Genomic DNA, 21,657 nt, shown 5'->3' on the forward strand with positions numbered 1-21,657 from the left:
TACCATACACAGGAGATAGAAGAAATGCCAACCCCATCGAAGATGGCGGGCCAGTGGAAGGCAGCATTCTGTGTTGCCCCATGACTTGGGACTCAACCTCTAGTGGGAATATTGCTTTTCTGAGAGTGATAGAGGATCCTTCCACAACTGATCCCACACAGGAATCATGGCCACCATGACTACTGACTCCCAACTACTCACCTAGTCAGGTCTTGTGGGTGCCTTAGCAGGACCACCAGCATCATCCCCAGCACAGAATTCCCAGATGCTGCACCCACGAAGGACATTCAGCAGATACCTATGCACAGGAACTCCAGCCACCACTCTCGTGTGGACCCCCATCTACCAACATGGGGCTCCCCTGGTCACTTCTATTCTTGGGACTCAGCAGCTACTGCCATAATCCCCTACTCACAGTAGCCTGCCTGCACCTAGGGACATCACAGGCTTTGAAGAAAGCCTACAGACACAACACTGCACACCACAGAGCTCATCTCTGAACGAATAGCATAACACCATTGCCCAGCTCCCTCCACCCAACCCAACACCCCATTGCTGAAAGCAGCTGTCTCCATCACATCTTTAGTTGGGGCAACTACCAGTTTGGAACCCTGGATAGCCAGGTATGCATAGTTTTCTAATTCCCTCCAATCCCCAGCAGCCGCTTACTCAGCAGAGTGACTGCCCAATACAATACAGCCCTCCACGGCTGGTGCACACACCAGAGTGCAACACACAAGACCCCCAGAGAGAAAGGTTCCTGATTAGGAAATAGAAAGGGAGAGGGTGAGACAGATACACTTTAGAGACTAATTTAGAGGGCAGGAAGTGTGAGGTCTACAGGCGAGATAAGACCAGGCACCCACATCACAGGAACAGACCCCAAAGGAGATCCTTGAGGTACAGACTCCCAATGGGATGGACCCCACTGCTAGGTGCCCTGTACCCAAGACCAACCCTCAAACCCTGGTAACCCCCACCATCATGAGGGCAGAGATACCAACTAAGAACAGACAATCCCACCTATTGGATGAGAAGGGAAGCAGGAAAGATACTGATTTCCAACCAAAATAATCCTTGTTTCTTACTTCAATATTTTTTTCTTTCTTCTCCCTCTTTATTCCTCTGCCCTCATATCCCCAACATATGTGAAACCAAGTTTGCATGAATTAGGATATTGAGGACTGAGACGACTAAATAGTTTACAGTTGTATTCTACATTCTTTTTGTTTGTTTGTTTTCTTTTTTCACTCCAATTTTTACTATTTAACATTTTTCACTTTTCTTAATATATATGTGTGTTTGTTTTATGTACTCTACTGTTTTCCCTCTTACTTGTCTGCCCCAAATTACTACCTCTCTCTTCTCCTGCTACTAACCTCCTTCTTTAGATTTCTCTTTCACACTTCCTAATATGTAATAACTCTGCATCCTCATCTCATACCTCCTCAGCATATCTTCCTACACCTACCCCCTGGTTCTTTGTAAACTCTTTTACAAATCTACTGATTATATTGTATATAATAATTGAATTTACCATTTTCTGTACATTATGACCAAACTGTAAATGTTTTAATAATAACTATTTGTTTTTAGGTGGTATTTTGTTTATATTGGGATCTGTTAACATTATCCTTCCCCTCAAAGGACAGGCATTGGAACCTTAAGGGGCACTATAAGTATATGGGGTTAAAATGGTAATGCCTTGAATCCACAGAGCTAGAAAGGAAGACAAGGGAAGAAAGTGCCCCCACCCCCAAAAAAATTAAGATACCACATTATTAGGATCCATGGCCAGCAGAGCAGATGAAATTACAGAGAAGGAGTTCAGGATGTACATCATTAAAATGTTCTGTGAATTAAAGAATGATATAAGAAAGCAAATACAGGCAGCAAAATCATTTCAACAAAGAGCTACATAAGCAAATACAGGAAGCAAAAGATTACTTCAATAGGGAAATAGAGGTTCTAAAGAAAAACCAAACAGAAATCCTTGAACTGAAAGAAACAATAAACCAAATTTTAAAAGTTCAATTGAAAACATTACCAACAGATTAGACCACTTGGAAGACAGGACCTCAGACAATGAAAATATATATATAATCTTGAAAAGACTGTAGACAACACAGTGAAAATGGTAAGAAACCATGAACATACTAGTCAAGAAATATGGGATAGCATAAAAAGATTGAATTTAAGAGGTAATGGGATAGAGGAAGGCATAGAGTTCCAAACCAAAGGGATGAACAACTTATTCAATGAAATAATATCAGAAAATTTTCCAAACATGAAGAACAAATTAGAAAACCAAATTCAAGAGGCTTACAGGACACCAAGTGTACAAAATCACAACAGATCCATACCAAGTCACATTATAATAAAAATGCCTAACATACAGAATAAGTAGATACTATTAAAAGTCACAAGGGAAAGGAATAATATTACATATATGGGGAAACCAATTAGGTTATGTTCAGATTTTTCAACCCAGACCCTGAAAACTAGAAGATCCTGGAACAACATTTTCCAAGCTCTGAAAGAAAATGAATTTTGTATCCAGCACAATTAAGCTTTAGATTTGATGATAAAATAAAAATCTTCCATGATAAACAAAAGTTAAAAGAATTTGCAGCTAGAAAACCTGCACTACAGAACTTTCTTGGCAAAATATTCTATAAAGAGGAAATGAAAAACAGCAATGAAAATCACTAGAGGGAGGTATTACACTAAAAGCAAAGCTAATCAAAGGAGAAACCAAGTCAGGTTAAATAACAAAAATAAACAAAAATGGCTGGGAATACAAATCATGTCTCAATAATAACCTGAATGTTAATGGCCTAAACTCACCCATCAAAAGACATAGGCCAGCTGATTGAATAAAAAAAAAAAATCCCAACAGTATGCTGCCTCCAAGAGACTCATAGGAAAAGACATCCACAGACTGAAGGTGAAAGGTTGGGAAAAATCATACCACTCATGTGGACTGCAGAAGCAAGCAGGGGTTTTCATCCTCATATCAAATAAAGAAGATTTTAAGCTAAAGTTAATCAAAAGGGACAAAGAAGTACATTTCATACTGCTCAAGGGAACAATACACCAACAAGACATAACAACTATAAATATATATGCCCCAAACAATGGAGCATCTACATCCATTAAACAAACTCTTCTCAAGTTCAAAAGTTAAATTGACCATAACACAATAATTCTGGGTGACTTTACCACACCTCTTTCACCACTGGATAGATCTTCCAAACAAAAGCTGAACAAAGAAACTATAGAACTCAATAATACAATCAATAAGGTAGACTTAATTGACATATATAGAATATTTCATCCTTCAACAAGTGAGTACACTTTCTTCTCAGCAACACATGGGTCCTTCTCCAAAATAGACTATATATTATTCCACAAAGCAACTCTTAGCAAATATAAAAAAAGTAGAGATACTACCCTGCATTCTATCATATCATAATGGAATGAAATTAGAAATCAATGATAAAATAAGAAATAAAAGCTACTCCAACACCTGGATACTAAATAATATACTACTGAATAAACAATGGGTTGCAGAAAACATCAAGAGGAGATTAAAATAAAATTTAGAGGTGAATGATAACACAAATACAACATATCAAAATTTCTGGGACACTATGAAGACAGTTCTAAGAGGAAAGTTCATTGCATGGAATTCATTCCTTAAAAGAAGAAAAAGTCAAGAAAAAAATGACTTAACATTACATCTCAAAGCCCTAGAAAAAGAAGAACAAAACAACACCAAAAGCAGCAGAAGACAGGAAATAATTAAAATCAAAGTTGAAATCAATGAAATTGAAATAAAAGAAATAATTGAAAAATGACAGAACAAAAAGTTGGTTCTTTGAAAAAATAAATAAAATTGACAAACCCTTAGACATGCTAATGAAGGGAAGGAGAGAGAAAACTAAAATTCCTGCTGAGAAAAGAAATATCACAACAGACACTATAGAAATACATAATTAGAAATTATTGTGAGAACTTGTACTCCAATAAAATAGAAAATATTGAAGGCATCAACAAATTCCTAGAGTCATATAATTTGCCGAAATTGAATCAGGATGATATACACAATTTAAACAGATCAATTTCAAGCAATGAAATAGAAGATGCCATCAGAATCCTTCCAACCAAGAAAAGCCCAGGACCAGATGGATACATGGCTGATTTCTACAGGACCTTTAAAGAAGAACTAATACCAATACTTTTATTTCAGGAAATAGAAAAAGAGGCAGCACTTCCAAACTCATTCTATGAGGCCAATATCACCCTGATTCCAAAACCAGGCAAAGACATATCAAAGAAAGAAAACTTCAGACCAATATCTCTAATGAACATAGATGCAAAAATTCTCAATAAAATTCTGGCAAATACAATATAAAAACATATCAAAAAGATAGTGCACCACAATCTAGTGGGGTTTATCCCAGGAATTCAAGGGTGGTTCAGCATACAGAAATCAATAAGTGTAATTTATCACATCAATAGACTCAAACATAAAAATCATGTGATCATGTCAATAGATGCAGAGAAAGCATTTGACAAAATACAGCACCTCTTCATGTTCAAAACACTAGAAAAACTAGGGATAATAGGAACATATATCAACATTGTATGCTAAGCCCCAGGCCAACATCAATCTAAACAGAGTAAAATTGAAAGCATTCCCTCTAAAAACTGGAACAAGACAGGGATGCCCTTTTTCACCACTTCTACTTAATAGTTCTTGAAACACTGGCCAGAGCAATTAGACAGGTGAAAGAAATTAAAGGGATACAGATAGGAAAAGAATAACTCATATTAGCACTTTTTGCCAACGATATGATTCTATACCTAGAAGACCCAAAAAATTCTACCAGCAAACTTCTAGAACTAGTAAATGAATTCAGTAAAGTCGCAGGATACAAAATCAACACCCATAAATCAAAGACATTTCTGTATATCAGTGACAAATCCTCAGGAAGGGAAATGAGGAAAACTACTCCATTTACAATAGCCTCAAAAAAAAATAATGGGAATCAACCTAATGAAAGAGGTGAAAGACCTCTACAACAAAAACTACAGAATAGTAAAGAAAGAAATTAAAGAAGACCTTAGAAGATGGAAAGATCTACCTTGTTCTTGGATGGGTAGAATTACTATTATCAAAATGCCCATACTACCAAAAGCACTATACAGATTTAATGAGATTCCAATCAAAATCCCAATGGCATTCCTTATAGAAATAGAAAACGTAGTCATGAAATTCATCCAGAATAATAAGAGACCCAAAATAGCTAAAGCAATCCTTAGCAAGAAGAGTGAAGCAGGTGGCATCATTATATCAGACCTTAAACTATACTACAGAGCAATGGTAACAAAAACAGGATGGTATTGACACAAAAATAGACTGGTAGACCAATGGTACAGAATAGAGAACACAGAGACTAACCTATATAATTACAATTATCTTATATTAGACAAAGGCGCCAAAAACATACATTGGAGAAAAGATAGCCTCTTCAACAAATAGTGCTGGGAAAACTGGAAATCCATATGCAACAAAATGAAATTAAACCCCTATCTCTCACCATCCACAAAACTCAACTCAAAGTGGATCAAGGACCTAGGAATTAAACAAATGACACTGCACCTATTAGAAGAAAAAGTAGGCCCTAATCTCCATCATGTCGGATTTGGCCCCAACTTCCTTAATAAGACTCCTACAGCACACGAATTAAAATCAAGAATCTATAAATGGGATGGACCTTTAAACTTTTAAAAAGCTTCTTCTCAACAAAATAAACAATCAGGTGAATAGAGAGCCTACATCTTGGGAGCAAATCTGTATCCCTCACATATCAGATAGAGCACTAATCTCTAGGGCATATAAAGAACTCAAAAAGCTAAACACCAAAAAAACAAATAGCCCAATCAATAAATGGGCCAAGGAACTGAACAGATACCTCTCAGAAGATGATATACAATCTATCAACAAATATATGAAAAAATGTTCAACATCTCTAATAATTAGAGAAATGCAAATCAAAACTACTCTAAGATTTCATCTCACTCCAGTCAGAATGTCAGCTATTAAAAATACAAACAACAATAAGTGGTTGGCGAGGATGTGGGGGAAAGGGTACACTCATACATTGCTGGTAGGACTGCAAAATGGTGCAGCCAATATGGAAAGCAGTATGGAGATTTCTTGGAAAGCTTCGAATGGAATCACTAACTATTTGACCCAGCTATCTCACTTCTTGGTCTATATTCAAAGGGCTTAAAAACAGCATACTACAGGGACACAGCCCCATCAATGTTTATAGCAGCACAATTAACAATAGCTAAACTGTGGAACCAACTTAGATGCCCCTCAGTAGATGAATGGATAAAGAAAATGTGGTATATATACACAATGCAGTAATAAAAGAGAATAAAATCATAGCATTTTCAGGTAAAGGGATGGAGTTGGAGAATATAATGCCAAGTTAGCCAATCCCCCCCAAAAAATGCTGAATGTTTTCTTTGATATAAGGAGGCTGATTCATATTGGGTTGGGAGGGGGAGCATGGGAGGATTAGACAAACTCTAGATAGGGTAAAGGGGTGAAAGGGGAAGTGAGGGGGCATGGGGGTAAAAAAGGTGGTCGAATGAGATGGGCATTATTACCCTAAATACATGTATGAAGACACAAATGGTGTGAATATACATTATATACAACCAGAGATATGAAAAATTGTGCTTTATATATGTAATATGAATTGTAATGCATTCTGCTGCCATATATAACAAATTAGAATAAAAAATTTAAAAGAAAATACAAAAAAATGTGATAAAGTAACAAAAGTCAGAGTAGCATAATAAAGGGACTAGTTTTGTGAGTCTGTTTAACTATATCCTGTGAGATGGCAAAAATATAGAAACAATGCACTCATTGCCTAAAACAGGCTATATCAATAATCTGAAAAGTTTTCTTGACATTGCTTTTCTCTGGCAAAATTAATTTTCAGCTGTACTCTATATTGTTACCACATTTGTTTATATAGATACTAATTAATAAATTTCCACTGGAATTAAAAATAAAAAGAAAGAAATGCCAACCCATTTCTAAATGTAGGCATTGGTAGAAAGAGGGAGAGGTGGAGAGCAGCAGGAAAGCCAGACTCATGTGTCCCACAATGCTTTATTTGAGTTGGATTTGGTCAACTCATTAGGTTGGTAAGAGATTTGCCACCCTTTCTCATGCAGGTCCCTGGGACAACCCTCACAGACTTAATGGTGTAGTGTGCTTAAGCAGAAAAAGGTCCTGAGGTTTTACTTTTCAGGATCTCTTCAGTTCCTGTGTCGGTCAGATGTTGAATGGAAGGTCAGCCCATTAGACCCCACAAGTGAGGTAACCTTCAAGCCTATGGGGCTGGATTCTACAACCAGCAGAGGCAGGGGGAGTCAGGTCAGCTAGGGTTAACCCCAGGATCCAACTGAGCCAAGAGAGAGACCAGGGTCTGAGGAACACAGCAGACTCCACTGCACACTGGAGGACAGGAGGCACTTCAGGGAGGCCAGAAGAGGGAAGGGGCGTGCAGCAGGGGCAGTCAGCACCTCCCTTCTGCATCATGTCCTGTAAAAGAACACCCTGCATCCCCTCTTCCCTAGCTCCCCATAAATGTGTGTGCTAATTTTAGAACCCAAACAGAGGAAGGAAATCTGAAAAGGTGAACATTTTGCTGTTGATTCTGAGCATTGCCTAACTCAGAATTGTTTCAGATATTGGATTGGACAGAGTTTCAAGATATTATACATCTAATTTTCTCACTAGCAGTTCAGGATTCATAAGGACAAAAGAATAACAACAATCTTCTCTCTTTTATGCTTAATGAGAGTTTAACTTTCTCCCCACCCCCAACACACACACTTATTCATATGCTTGGTTGTTTAATTCCCACCTCCCTCACTAGAATGTCAATCCCAAAGGGCAAAGACTGTCTTTTTGCTCCCTGCTCTGGCTCCAGTGCGTGAGAGCAGGGACATCCCTCAATCTCTATGTTATCTCTAGCACCTAGAACAGCTCCTAGAATACACTAAGCACTAGTTAAACATTCTTTATGCTGAATTTTGCTTATAACACTTTTTGTGGATTAATAAATCAATGAAAGAAAGGAGACTATCAGGTAAAAGGATGCCTGATTGATGATTTCTGTGGCTGTGGATTAACAAACAGAATCAATGAGATTCTACAATGTAGTAGATTACTAATGGAATCATTATTGCACATGATATTTTTGGACACATAGGACTTAAGGAAAAAAAAACATTGCATGTGTGTAGTGCTTTAAAGTTTACAAAAGGCATTTATATATTATACCACTTGATTCCTTCAACAGCCCTATAAGACAGGTCAGCTATATTAATATTTATTTTGTAGATAAGCTAACTGATTTAAAGATGAATGAACTAATCTGAGGTCTAAGGCGTGGAAATCAGCAGAGTCAGGTTTTCTGTCTCCAAGTTCATCAGACTACGTAGTAATGGCCAGGACAGCTGACCAGGAGACTGATCAGGAGACCAGTGAGGAAGGTGCACTGGGTACAAGCATGTTATTTTCTTCCAGTGATGCTAATCAGAATTTACCAGCATTTGAAGCCCCCTGGAGGGCATAGGAAGGCTGACAGTGAGGAGAATGTTCCAGGGAAGCATTTCTCCTATGAGGTGTGTCAGTCTCAATGTCAGCCAAGGTGGTCAACCAGGGGTGGCACTACTCCCAGGGTTATGCTTCTAGGGTTATGGGGGGGGGGGGCAGAGTCCTCCTCTCTAACTACACACAAAGAAAGGAATGAGCAGTGTTTCTCTGTGTCCCAAAAATTGTACCATAAAAGTGCAATTTTGTTTTGTTTTGTTTTAATTTGGACTGTAATTTAAGATAAATCTTTAAGCCCTTGCTTTGAAGCAAGGCTGGAGGCACCCTGAGTAAGGGGAACCTTGGGGGAGGGAGACCCTTCCCTTCTTCACCCAGGAGGCTTCATTGCTAGTATCATCACCAGCCTGAAGCTGAGATCCAAAGCAGGCACAGGTGTCCTAATCCTGGCACTACCCAGACTGTCCTCACAGTGGCAGTGTAGTCTCAATTAGCAGATGCTTGTCAACTGTGTGGAGGAGGACATAGTCGTAGCACTGCTTACCTAGGACACAGCATCCAGCCTGGGCCCTGTGCAGATGAATGCTTGACACCTCTGCAGGGCTCCTATCACTCATTCACTCATTCTTTCCTTCATTTTGTGTTTCCTAACAGCCATGCATTGAAGGCAAATATGTGTAGGTGCTCAGGTACTTAGGATACAAAGATTAAAAATACAATAATAATTTACATCATGCCTTCAGACCTCTGGGGGCTCAATGCTGAGTGAAAGACAGATTTGAAAATAGCAATTGCCATGTTACCATGGTTAATACTTAGCACAGTAATGGAGAGAATGAAGTGTTGTATGATGCAGAGCAGAATGCTTCAGATCTCAGCTTAAATGTGGCCTGCAGGGGAGTGCTGCTCCTGGCCCCTAGACCAGTTATGTCCCTGTTATCTGGTATCTCATATCCTTGTACTTCCTGTCTTGTAAAAGTCCACTCACTGTATTACTATCCTTTGTTTACTTCTTTCTGGATAGATGCAGTAAGCTACTCAAAGATAGAGACTATTTCTATATTGTTCCTTACTACATCCCCAATACTAATCATAAAGTCTGGCTCACAGTAGGTACTCCGTAAATGCCATTAAAGATTAATGAAGACAAAATGGTTCCATGACACCTCAAGTGCAAGGAATGTCATATGTCTTTATTTTTCTAAATCAAATAAAATCTCAGTTTACCAAGATTAATAACAAGTCCCATATTAGTTTTAAATTTTCTTTCCACCTGTATGGATCATGCCCAAACCCCAGGGTATAAGTAGTTGAGGAAAACAAAAGGTCAAGGACCATGGCCTTTATCACTTCCTCTTGTGCAAGGGAGATTGAGCTCTGGTCTTGAGCTACTAGTTGCGCTAGTTGCACTGGGCACTACAACTGCACCTCTCACAGAAACCCCCCTGACTCCTCTAGCTGCAGATCCCATATAAATCCTGCCCCCTCTTGACATTGCCAGCAAGTGGTATCCAGGTGCAAGGTGAAGCCCAGAACACATGGCCACACTTCAGTCCCTGAGAAGTCCTCTCCAGGTAGGGCTACTTGACACTTTCCATACTCAAATCCCCTCCCCTCTTTGTGGCAACTGTCCAGGGAGGAGGAGGGGAAAATACTTTCTGAAATAATACTAAAAAATTAACAGTTTCAAAAAGAAAAGTGCAAACTAATTCTCAATAACTTCCCTTGTTCCTAAATTAATACATGTATGTTTGTGTGGAGGAACTTTTTCTGAGAACATTCCATATTTCTGTCTTAAGGTACCTGAACTTCTATAAGTCAACAAGCCTCCATTATTTCTGCACTAGTGACTTTATTTGAGTCTCAAAAAACAGTCACATAACATTTTGAAATTGAAAGATTCCTGACACCTAGTATTTTCTATGTTTAGGTATGTTCAGATATACAGAGACCTACCATTCATTATGTTGCAATCACCAACAATATTCAGTTCAGTAACATGCTGTACAGGTTTGTAGCCCAGGAGTAAAAGGGTTATCACACACATAGCCCTAAGTTTGTATAAATACACTCTGCAATTTTCCCACCATAATGAACATGCCAAACAATGCATTTCTCAGAACTTACTCCAGGCTTTCAACAACACAGAATTGTGCCCACATCCTTGTGAGACTAAACAGAGATGATGACTTTAAAAGCACCCTGGGACCTAGAAGTACTATACAAATATATTGTTATTATCAACTGGTGATTTCTATATTTCACAGCCAGAGGAGAAATGACATGATAAATTGCCCTTTGGGGTCCTTTCCAATTTTCCCACATTTTAATTTATTTTTTTCCTAAAAAAAAAATATATCGTTCAGCTATCCATTATTTTAGGATAAGGTACTATGTACTACTTTTTTTAAAAAATCCATGCATTGCTACCTTTTCTTCTCCTTACTGGCCTCAAATGTGAATTGAAGCTCTGAGGTATTCAAACTGAAACCACCTGTAAGGGGAGCAGACAACAGACTTGATTTTAAATTCTACAATTTCATGACTTATCAAATTCCTTCATGCCAATGACTGCAAATCCCTGGTTTCTCCACTTTTCTTCCAGTTATTTGGATAACATTTATTTAGCACTATTCTGTATGAAGTATCATTCTAAGCATTTCTTATATTTAATAATTGCCTACAAAAAAAACCATTTAATGTTCTGCTCACCTCAGAAATTTTGCACATCGGATTTTTCTCTCAGCGTCTCCCCACCCATGTCTATCTTCACCACGGTAACTTTGTTCAGAGCCCCAGTTACTTACATTTTCTCTGCTTTATCTCAGTGCCATTGGACAACTTGGTGCTGATGCCCCCACTTCCATGTCAAGGTTCTTGACTGTCACTCTGCTTATTGCATTTATATTGTTTGCTAGAGGAGAGCGTTCATAAGCCTTGAGATAAAACAGGAGAAACAGGGGAGTGAGATAAAAAGCAGCAGGATAAAATCCCAGAGAGACACAAACTACAGTGAAAATTACATGAAGTTTGACCTGCTTTTTCTATAGCTGAGGAAATACCAGTTCTGAACTTGGTAAGCATGGACTAAATTCTGAGGCAGATATTCAAGCTGAATATATGCTTTGACATTGCATAGAGAGAGACAGTTTTATTTTGATAAAAGTGGGCCTCCAAAGTCCAATTTGTAGGGTACCCTCTGACACCATCACCCAAGTCATTCCTTGCTTTCTTTGTCTGAAAACTGACCTGATCCCCTTTTTTTATTGAGCATGACTACCAATTCATAGTTTGGCATACATGGTCATTCTTTACAATGTGACCTTTTTCTGTAGTCATGACTTTCATAGACAAGGAAGGTGCCTGACCCATGCTTTTGGAACCAGGACTGGAAGGAAAATTTCTTCCTGCCTTCCTATAAAACTTGGGAGCAGTGGGCAGATGAAAGAAAGAAGGAAAGAAAGAAAGAAAGAAAGAAAGGAAGGAAGGAAGGAAGGAAGGAAGGAAAAGTAGCACTAACTTTAACATATGTTGAGCCCTGCCATGGGACAAGCACAGCTTAGAGTACTTGACAAACATCAAACCTGCCCAAGGTGAAACAGTGGCCAAAAATTCTGGCTCCAGCTTCCTCATGGCCTCTTTCAAACACTCTCTCCCTCCTACTCCAGTGTTAATCACTTCTAAAATCTATATTGTCTTTGACTGGTTTGAACTTTATGTGAATGGAATCATACTTCTTGCATTCTTTTGTGTCTGACTTCTTTTGCTTGTGAAATTCCTCCATGTGGTTTGATACAGTTGGGCTTTCCATTGTATGAAATGATGTATAGTCTTCCATTGTATGAATAGAACACAATATAGTAATCCACTATACTATGATGGACATTTGATTGTTTCTAGTTAGAGCTTTTTATGAATAGTGCTACCATAGATATTACTGTTCAGTTTTCTGCAAACAAGTGCATAATTCAGGCAGGGTTTATATCTGGGAACATAAAAGGAGACCTTTCAACACAGATGGCAGAACTTTGGGCAGGTAGAAGTAGGACATATTTGAAACGAAGATCATAGAGGAAACAACTCCTCACAAGGAGGATGTGTTTAGGCTATAATTCTACAGAGATTAATTCCCCACTCAATTTGGGGAAGCTTGTACAATCCCTTTTCTTGGAGAACAAGATCTTCTGCAGAAGGTATTTATGTACAGAGAGCATTTGTATCAGAGTAATTCATATTTGAGGGCCACTAAACCCACCATTATTTGGGCTCCTATCATAGTGAAAAAACATAGATTAGAAGGGTGGACATGCACAAGATGGAATGTGTGGAGCTATAGTTCAAAGTCAGAGATTTCAGTCATCACAAGCACCAAGCAAGCCTGAGGACTCTGCAAACAAGTGTAACTGCAGGGAAGTGATTCCTCTACAGTGGGCTGGGATGGAGCTGCACTCAGGTGAAATGTAGAAGAGTAAAGTCTAACTGTTGGATGGGAGAAAATGAAGAAACACCAGGTGGGTACCAGCACAGGCAGGCTGCTGGGCATGGTGGCTGAGGCACTGACCAGGTTTCTCCTACCAGAATGTAAGGCCCATGATCTAGTCAATGCCCCCCACCCCAGCATTTAGTCAGGACTTTGCAGAATATGAACCAAGAATGCTGGTTAGGAAGGATTAATTATACCAACACCATAGTTAATTATTTGCAGTAAATATATTCATGTGTAAGTACTACTAAGAACTGTTTAATTCATTTTGAGGGATTAAAAGGAATAATTATGCCAGTCACTGATTAGTAACTATAAATAGGTGAGTTACCAGCTCAACTAGCAGACATTCTAAATCTCCTTTCCTCCATTAGTCTCTGCATAATCTTTTAAAGGCAAGTGACTTTGAATAGCTGACTTGTTGTCTTTTTCCTTTTGTGGTTTTAATTAATTATTTTCTTCTAAATAGTACCGTTATCTTCAATGTCCACTGATAAGAATCACTTCCACTGATAAGTAAAAATAAGAACTTTCTTCTGAAAAAAGAGAGAGAGAAAAACGTGTCACAGTAGATTGGGTAGAAAGAGGGGAGGGGAGGGGAGGGGGGGATAGGAAGGGCAGCACAATACAATAGACACTAGTATGGCCCTATGTATAAACGTGGCTGTATAACCAATGTGATCCTGCAATCTGTACACGTGGAAAAATAAGATTAAGATTACGTACCCCATTTGAATCAAATGTATGATATGTCAAGATCATTGTAATGCTTTGAGCAACTAATAAAAAATTTATAAAAAGAATTAAGGGCCTAATTAAGAACTTAGATTCATATAGGTGTCTTATAGATCTGAAATTGGGCCAATACATTCCCATTTTTAATCTACTCAGCCAAACCTCGGAAGTCAGTGAGTTGACTCATATTTATAGGTTTTTAGAGATACACTAGGGAAATATTTTTATATTAACAGATTAGCAGTTTTCCACTTAATGCAATGAAATTCACTTGGAAAAAATAAATAAGATTTTTTTGTGAATATTTATTGTGTATTTATAGGTTTTTAATATATAAAATACAACTCAGGGGATCCCAAGATGGCAGAGTAGAAGAAGCAGGCATTTCCAACTTGCTCTGCTATTTGGAATTTGAACACCAGGAATACTGCTTCATAAAGAGGGGGGTTTCTGAAGAAAATCTTGACAAATTATTATTTGGCTATCAGAAATTCAGAGAAGTCTAGAGATTCTGGTGTAGTGAATGGAGGGTATAAGGAAACAGCTGAGCCTGGCAAGGACAGTAGCACTGAGTCACTGCAAAGTGAAGAAGAACACAAAGGAAAAGGAAAACACAGCGGAAAAATTTGGCAAACAAAATGTGCTCAGTGTTTCTCAACTTCTAAGTGAAGAACTGAGGTGGAGATACAGCTTAAGGAATTTATGCCAAATCTTGTTCCTATAGGAACCCAACAGCCCTTAGCAAATTGTTCCACTCTGTCTCAGCCAGTGCTTACTGCATGCACATAGTGCACCTGGCAAATCAAAGAGTTATAGAGTAGAGTGGATCAGGGGGATGCAAGACAGACATACAGGACAGTGCACTGAGACTTTGAGTCCAGTGACATGTGATTGACCAGCAGAAAAAGCATTGAAAATTTCTGGACACATATGATTACACTGGGGACAGGATGGTGCAACCTGATTTCCTTTTAAGCTCTGTGGCAAGAATGACCAGCTGAAAAGAATTAGGAGAAATTGATCAGGTGGGCGTGATTACATTTGGGGATGGAGACTTGGAAATTCATATTTGGGTGAAGGGTGGGCTACCAGAAACCTGCTATGCACTATCCACCCAGAGATGCTTATCACCCCATGATTAGAGCTTTAGGGAGACAACACAAACCCAGATGCCCACCAAGATTTACATCTACTCAGCCCAACGGGTAAAAAGATTTAAGTACTCTGGAGTGCATGCCCCAAACAAAGGCCCAAACTTTCATTTAGAATACCCCAGTAGCCAGAACTTCCCAAATAGATTTCAGCAACACTTCAATTAGGAAAAGCAGCAATCTAAGATGTCCAGATAAAATTCCTATTAGTAGAAGGTACTTCCAGTTCCATCCCTCCTTGACTGTCCAGCAGAGAAACTGAGAATCATTTCTACTGGCAACACTTCTTATCTATCTACTCCAGTAGGTGAAGTGCTGAAAATCACAAAAGGAGCTTGGTTTCATATCATGCACTCCTGGCTTCCTCTAGAAGGCACTTAGCCCAAGAAATAAGGGACAGAAGGACATACTGGAATAGGATGTGAATTCAGCTACCTTAATGGGAAAATAGCATTTTTAACTAAGGTTTTTACTTTTTCATTATTAACATTTTTTTAGTTGTTATTCTGACTACATTTGCTAATTTGTTTATAAATATACATATACATATGTTTGGGGGTTTTTTCTCTTTTATCATTTATTCTTCTTTTATTAATCTTTTACTGTTTTGCTCTGTTTTTCTAAGAATTAGTGAGTTTTAATTGTTTGGAAGGTTTTGTTTTTATTTTTGTTTTTTAAATAGAGGGCATTGATGTTGTTCATCTGTATGTACTTGCTTGTTTAATTAGTCTTATTATCCTCATCTCTCCTTCTAATAGCAAAAATCTTGCTCTCTTCTATTTCTTCACTTTCTCCCTTCATGCATGACCTTGCTCCCATTTCCTCTCTTCTTGACTTTTGAATGGTCCAACCGTCCTTTTGCCTTCAAAACCAAACTGCTTTACTCTTAATGAACTACAATTTTAACATTCTTTTAATTCATGTAGTCTATCCCTGTGAGTAGTAAGGTGGTTCAGAGGAAGCCACATGATCATAGCAGCTCACCAAGAATGAATCAAAACAGGGATTCAGCACCAGAAAAATCAATCTACAAAGCTAAGAATTCTTTCACTTGAAACAGACAAACTAAGCTCTGGTATTAGGAGTCTGGCTGACACAGGAGGTGTGGCAGGCTGAGACCAATTAAATTCAGACCAAATCTGATGAGCCCTGAGTCACCTCTTCCAGGCCTAAAAGGGCTGGAGGATAGGCTGACATGTTCTACTCTCCTTCCCCCAGCACGTGGTCTGAGACTTACAGAAACAGGAGGCAGGCATCAGAGCTGTCCAGCCAAGAAGGGAGTGAAACCCTGTAGAGAAACACTACACAGAAACTCCCCTAACAATCTTGACCACTTTGAACTGAGACTAAGGAAAGTGCACAAAAACTGAAACCCCAGAAAGAAAACACCGGACTTCAAAAGCCTGACCAAGAATAATAGATTAGTAGGCCGTTGAAGAATTTCATTAATAAGTTTTCAAAAGATATATTAGGATAAGGCATTGTTCTGAAGTGACTGTCATTACTGGAAATTAGTATCTCTTTTCAATGTGGTATTAGAGATTGGATATAGTAACAATACAAGTTGAGTGAAGATATATTTATCCACACTAAAGAGAAACACAGTACAGAGAAACCAGTTCACTAAAAATTCCTTTATACAAAAGTAAAAGAGACAATTAAACCAGAAGATGGGTAGAAATACTAACAGTGTGAAAAATCAAGGTAACAAGTTATCCCAAATAGCTTATATCTGACTCCCATGGATCCCAGAGTGGAGAAAATGTCAGAAAAATAATTTTGAAAGTTGATAATTAAAATGTTCAATGAACTAAAAGAAGATCTAAGGAATGAACTCAGAGATAAAGTGCAAAAGTGAAAGAACATTTCAATAGAAGGATGAAGATTCTGAAAATAGAACAAACAGAAATCCTGGATATAAAATACCCAATAAATCAAATTAAAAATTCAGTTGAAAACATCACCAGTAGACCACTTTGAAGACAAATTCTCAGGCCTCAAAGACAAAGTATATAAGTCTTGAAAATAAAGTCAACAATAAAGAAAAGATGTTAAGAGACCATGATCAGCATACTCAAGAATTCTGGGATACAAGGAAGGAAGGAAGGAAGGAAGGGAAGGAGGGAGGGAGGGAGGAAAGGAGATCCAGGCCTTTATTAAGAGGCCAAATCTAAGAATCATTGGCAAATAAATGCACAATTTTTTCAATGAAATAATATCAGAAAATATAAAGATACCAAATAAATAGTCTAACATTACAACTCAAGGTCCTAGAAAAGGAAGAACAAACTAATTCCAAAGTCAATAGAATACAGGAAATAATTAAATGAGAGCTGAAATTAATGAAATTGAGAATACAAAAATACCACAAAGGATCAACTCAATGAAGAGTTGGTTCTTTGAAAAGATTTTTAAAAACCTGATAAATTCTTAGTCACACTAACTAAAAAGGGAGAGAAGACCCAAATCAACAAAATTTCAGATGAATAAGGAGATATTAGCCCAGATACTTCTGAAATCTTGAGGATCATTATAAACTATTTTGAAAATTTATACCCCAATTAACAGAAAAATCTAGAAAAAAAACTCTGATAAGTTTATAGACATATACAACCTACCCAAATTGAACCATAAGGATACAGAAGACCAGTAATTAAGAGTCAGAATCAGAAGACCAGTAATTAAAAGCCTTCCAACAACTACAAAAATAAATAAACTCAAGACCAGATAGATTCTCAGCCAAGATCTACCAAATATCTACCAAATTTTCAATGAAGAACCAATGCCAATCTTTCTCAATTTATTCCATGAAATAGAAAGGGAAGGAATAGTCCCAAATTAATTATATGAAGCCAGTATTACTCTTATACAAAGCAAGACAGATACATGAAGAAAAGAAAACTATAGATCAATATCCCTGATGAATATGCAAGATTGGTTCAACATATGTAAATAAATGTAATGCACCACATAAATAGAATTAAGAACAAGAATCACATAATAATTTCAGTAGACACAGAAAAAAAAATTGATAAAATCCAACATGCATTCATATTAAAACACTAGAGAAACTATGGATAGAAGAAAATACCTCAAAGTTATAAAGACTATCTATGACAAACCTAAAACCAACATCATACTGAAAGAAGAGAAACTGAAAGCTTTTCCTCTAAAATCAGGAATAAGACAAGAATGTTCACTCTCACCATGTCTATCCAACACAGTTCTTGAAATTCTAGCCAGAGCAATCAGGCAAGAGAAGGAAATTAAAGGGATATAAATAGGAAAAGAAGAAGTCAAATTAACTATGTTTGCTGGTGACATGATCCTATGTTCAGAAGACCTAAAAAACTCCACCAGAGCTGACAAACAAATTCAGCAAAGTAGCAGGATACAAGATCAAATCTTGAAGAGCATTAGAAACTATTTTGAAAATTTATACTCCAAAAAATACATAAATAAATCACTTTTCAGCATTTAATAATGAATCTGTTAAGAAAGAAATAAGGAAAACTACCCCATTTACAATAACCTCAATACAATACAATGTAATACAATACAATACTTGGGAATAATCTAACCAAGGAGGAGAAAGACCTCTCCAATGAAAACTATAGAGAAACCATGAAAATTAAACAGATTAATGGAGTAGAGAAAGAGATTGAGAGGTAAAAGGAAGAACAGGAAAAGGGAGGCAGAATGAAATTGACCAAATTATGCTATGTATGTATATGAATATACCACAATGAATTCCACTTCTATGTATACCTATAAAGCACCAATTTAAGGTAAATAAATAAATAAATAAATAGAAGGAAGACCAATAGAGTAGAGTAAGGAAAACAGGGGAGAGGGAGAAGGAGAGGAAAAGAGGAAGTACCGGGGACTGAAATGGAGAACATTATATTTCATGTATATACGATTATGTCAAAATTAACCCCACTATTAAGTATAATGCACTAATAAAAACATAAAAAGAACTAAAATCTACTACTTATAAATAACCACGTTGGAGTTATATCTGTTTGAGTAAGTATGTGTATGTATGGGGGTCGGGACGGCAAGAGATTGCATGGAGTGACAATGAGTGCGACTTCATACACAGTGCAGTCTTGAAGACAAACACAGGAACACTGGGTCATAAGGTATACATGGCTTTGTAATATGCTTTTCATGCTTGATCATAATGGTTTTACATAGGAAAAACTGAGTTACAATGAACAATGCTAGCATCCTTTTGCAAAGGAATTAAATGAAGAATAGAAAGAACATCAAGCTGGGACTAGAAGTAATTCAGCAAGGCAGTGTCACAGAAGGGCAACTGGATAGACTGATGAAAATAGCTGGAAACTAGGAAAGTTTTCCTGCCTGGAATATTCTTAATTAGTGATTCTGACTCTAATTATATCTTGTCTCTTCCCTTCCACTACTAGATGTGGTATCTGGGGAAATTTCTCTGTTCTTCAGAGAACTTGCTGTAAGATCAAGTTTGACCACAACCGTACAGTTAGCTCTGAAAGCAGCGGCTGTCAGGAGCTTACATTCTTTCTCTCTGTCCTCCCATCCAGGAAGCACATCTGTGCTGGGCAATGAGAGCCATTTCACAGCTTCTATTGGAGGTTCTGCTCCAGAGAGAGTTGTAAGGGCTCCTGCTTCCTTCCTGAGCATGTAGCAGGACACTTTCTATGTGGGTGATTTTAAACTGTGTCAGGGTCCAAAATGTGAGCTTTGAAAAAAAGGTTGCAGAGTTAAATGTGCTCTTTCCCTCCATCACCCCACAACCTTCCAAGCTCCCATGACATTTAAAAATTAGAATACTTCAAATAAATTTTTAAATTTTTCTCATAAAATCAGAGGCCCTGCTACCACAGAACCTGAATTACTACTTGGAAGCAATCAACAGGTGTAGAGAAGCCATGTGATCTCAGATGGGGCACACACTCTACAGTTCGCCTGAACCCCAGACACTCCATTGTCTCCCTCACTTGGGGTACAGGGTCTTCGACTATGTATGATAGCTCACTCAATATTTTCCCTCACTTATTTTATCTACTAGGCTTTATATTCATGTTACTTTGCATCTCCTAAAGTCTAAAGGTTTAATATGTGGATTAGTAAGTAAAACTATATCCAGCTATTTGACACCTCCAATCCCTCATTCTTCAGGCTGCATCTTGCTCTTTTTGGTCATCCCCCTTTGATTTCCTCCCCTTGAAAGCTAAAATTCAGAGTTCCTTTTCTACAGATTCGAATAGCATAAAAACTTTGGCTGTTGGAAAACCTTCCTACTGTGGTTTACTCTGAGATCTGCACCATCCAGAGACAGCCCCACAGTCTTTTTATGAATTCTCAGGGATTTATATTGTCTTTGTACAGGCCAAGAGAGCTATGTATATATGCTGGGCACTTTCCCAAAATAATGGAAGTACTGATACAGTAAACTTTTTTAACTTTGATGTTTACTTCATGTGATCTTTATTTAGAGCATTGTACACCCCAGGTAATTCTGTTAAAAGAAATCTGACTTTGACCCCCTGCTTGCTCCGTGACCTCTGATGAATCAGAAGAGTAGGATTTAGCTTTGTGATTGTTGCTATTTTAGAATTGAGAAAATAATTCTTAAGCCTCCATCTGGGGATATTGCTGGGCAGGGCAACACCATCACCAAAGAACAGTTCCCTGACCTCTAGCTTTGAAGCTGTGTGTAGGATTCTTGAGAATAAAGAAGTCTTTTTTCTTCTGTATTTACACATTGAATTTGAAGCACACTATTATAATCTATTTAAGTGCATGATTTGGTTAATGTATTATTTCCTTATTCTTTCAAGTTTCTCCATCTGTGCAAGTTGCTTCATTGGTGACTGCTGAGTAAAGAGCACAGCTCAGGACTCTGCAAGACTGAAAGTGAGAAATACTTCAGGGAGGGTGGCTGGTGGGAGACTATTGTCAAAGTCTAAGTGACCTCTGAGTGCCTCCATGGCTCAGTATGATAAAACAACTTCCTAGGCCACCCTATAAGATCAGGGCACCCCCATGATCTCTTCTCAAAGAAATGTTTTTATCTGTAATGTGTGTGGCTTTGCAAATTCCTGAGATGCTCCCAAGATATCTTTACTATTGTCTCTGTGCAAAGTACTTAACCATCTCTTTACGACTATAATCCCTTCAATAAGCACACCTTCTTTGCCCCAATTTTACATGCAATTTTCTGGCCAAACTGAACATTTTTTAATTCCTTTAGCTCTGTTTTCTGCTCGCAATTTTCAGAGTAAACCTGGCTAACAGTTGCCGGCAATATCCATGCCACTAGCTGAATGATATGCTGCTTGGAATTTCCTCCACCAGATTAATTAGTCTGTCACTATTAAATTCAGTCTCAAATAAAGTCTCAGGACATGAGCAAAATGTAGCCCAGTTCTTTACCAGAATGTAACCTGAGTGGCTTCCAACCCAACTCTTAGTATACTGAGTTCTCATTTTCCTCTGAAAACTTACGAACACAGCCTGCAGTCCTATCATATTCTGTTCATCTGAGCTACCACAAAAAAACTGTCCATTAAGTTCCACTTATAAAATTCTAAAGCTATTGTGTAAGCTGATAGTGGTCTTGCTTTGGCCCCATCCTTCTTGCTATGCCC

The 21,657-nt window shown here is 37.9% G+C and overlaps 1 protein-coding gene across 11 annotated transcripts in view; it reads right to left on the reverse strand.

Annotated features, from left to right (window-relative positions):
• Window positions 1-21,657, reverse strand: part of Slc36a4 (solute carrier family 36 member 4) — a 391,588-nt gene that overhangs the window by 77,629 nt on the left and 292,302 nt on the right. For all 11 annotated transcript variants that reach the window (XM_046462337.2, XM_058584992.1, XM_046462338.1 and 8 more), the window contains one exon: window positions 11,458-11,586. The gene's annotated coding sequence lies outside the window, so the exon portion shown is untranslated. The remainder of the gene's footprint in view (window positions 1-11,457; window positions 11,587-21,657) is intronic.

Source organism: Marmota monax, unplaced genomic scaffold (genome assembly GCF_021218885.2).
Source record: "Marmota monax isolate L192 unplaced genomic scaffold, Marmota_monax_Labrador192_F-V1.1 WCK01_AAM20220418_F8-fsc00104, whole genome shotgun sequence".
NCBI classification, from domain to species: domain Eukaryota; kingdom Metazoa; phylum Chordata; class Mammalia; order Rodentia; family Sciuridae; genus Marmota; species Marmota monax.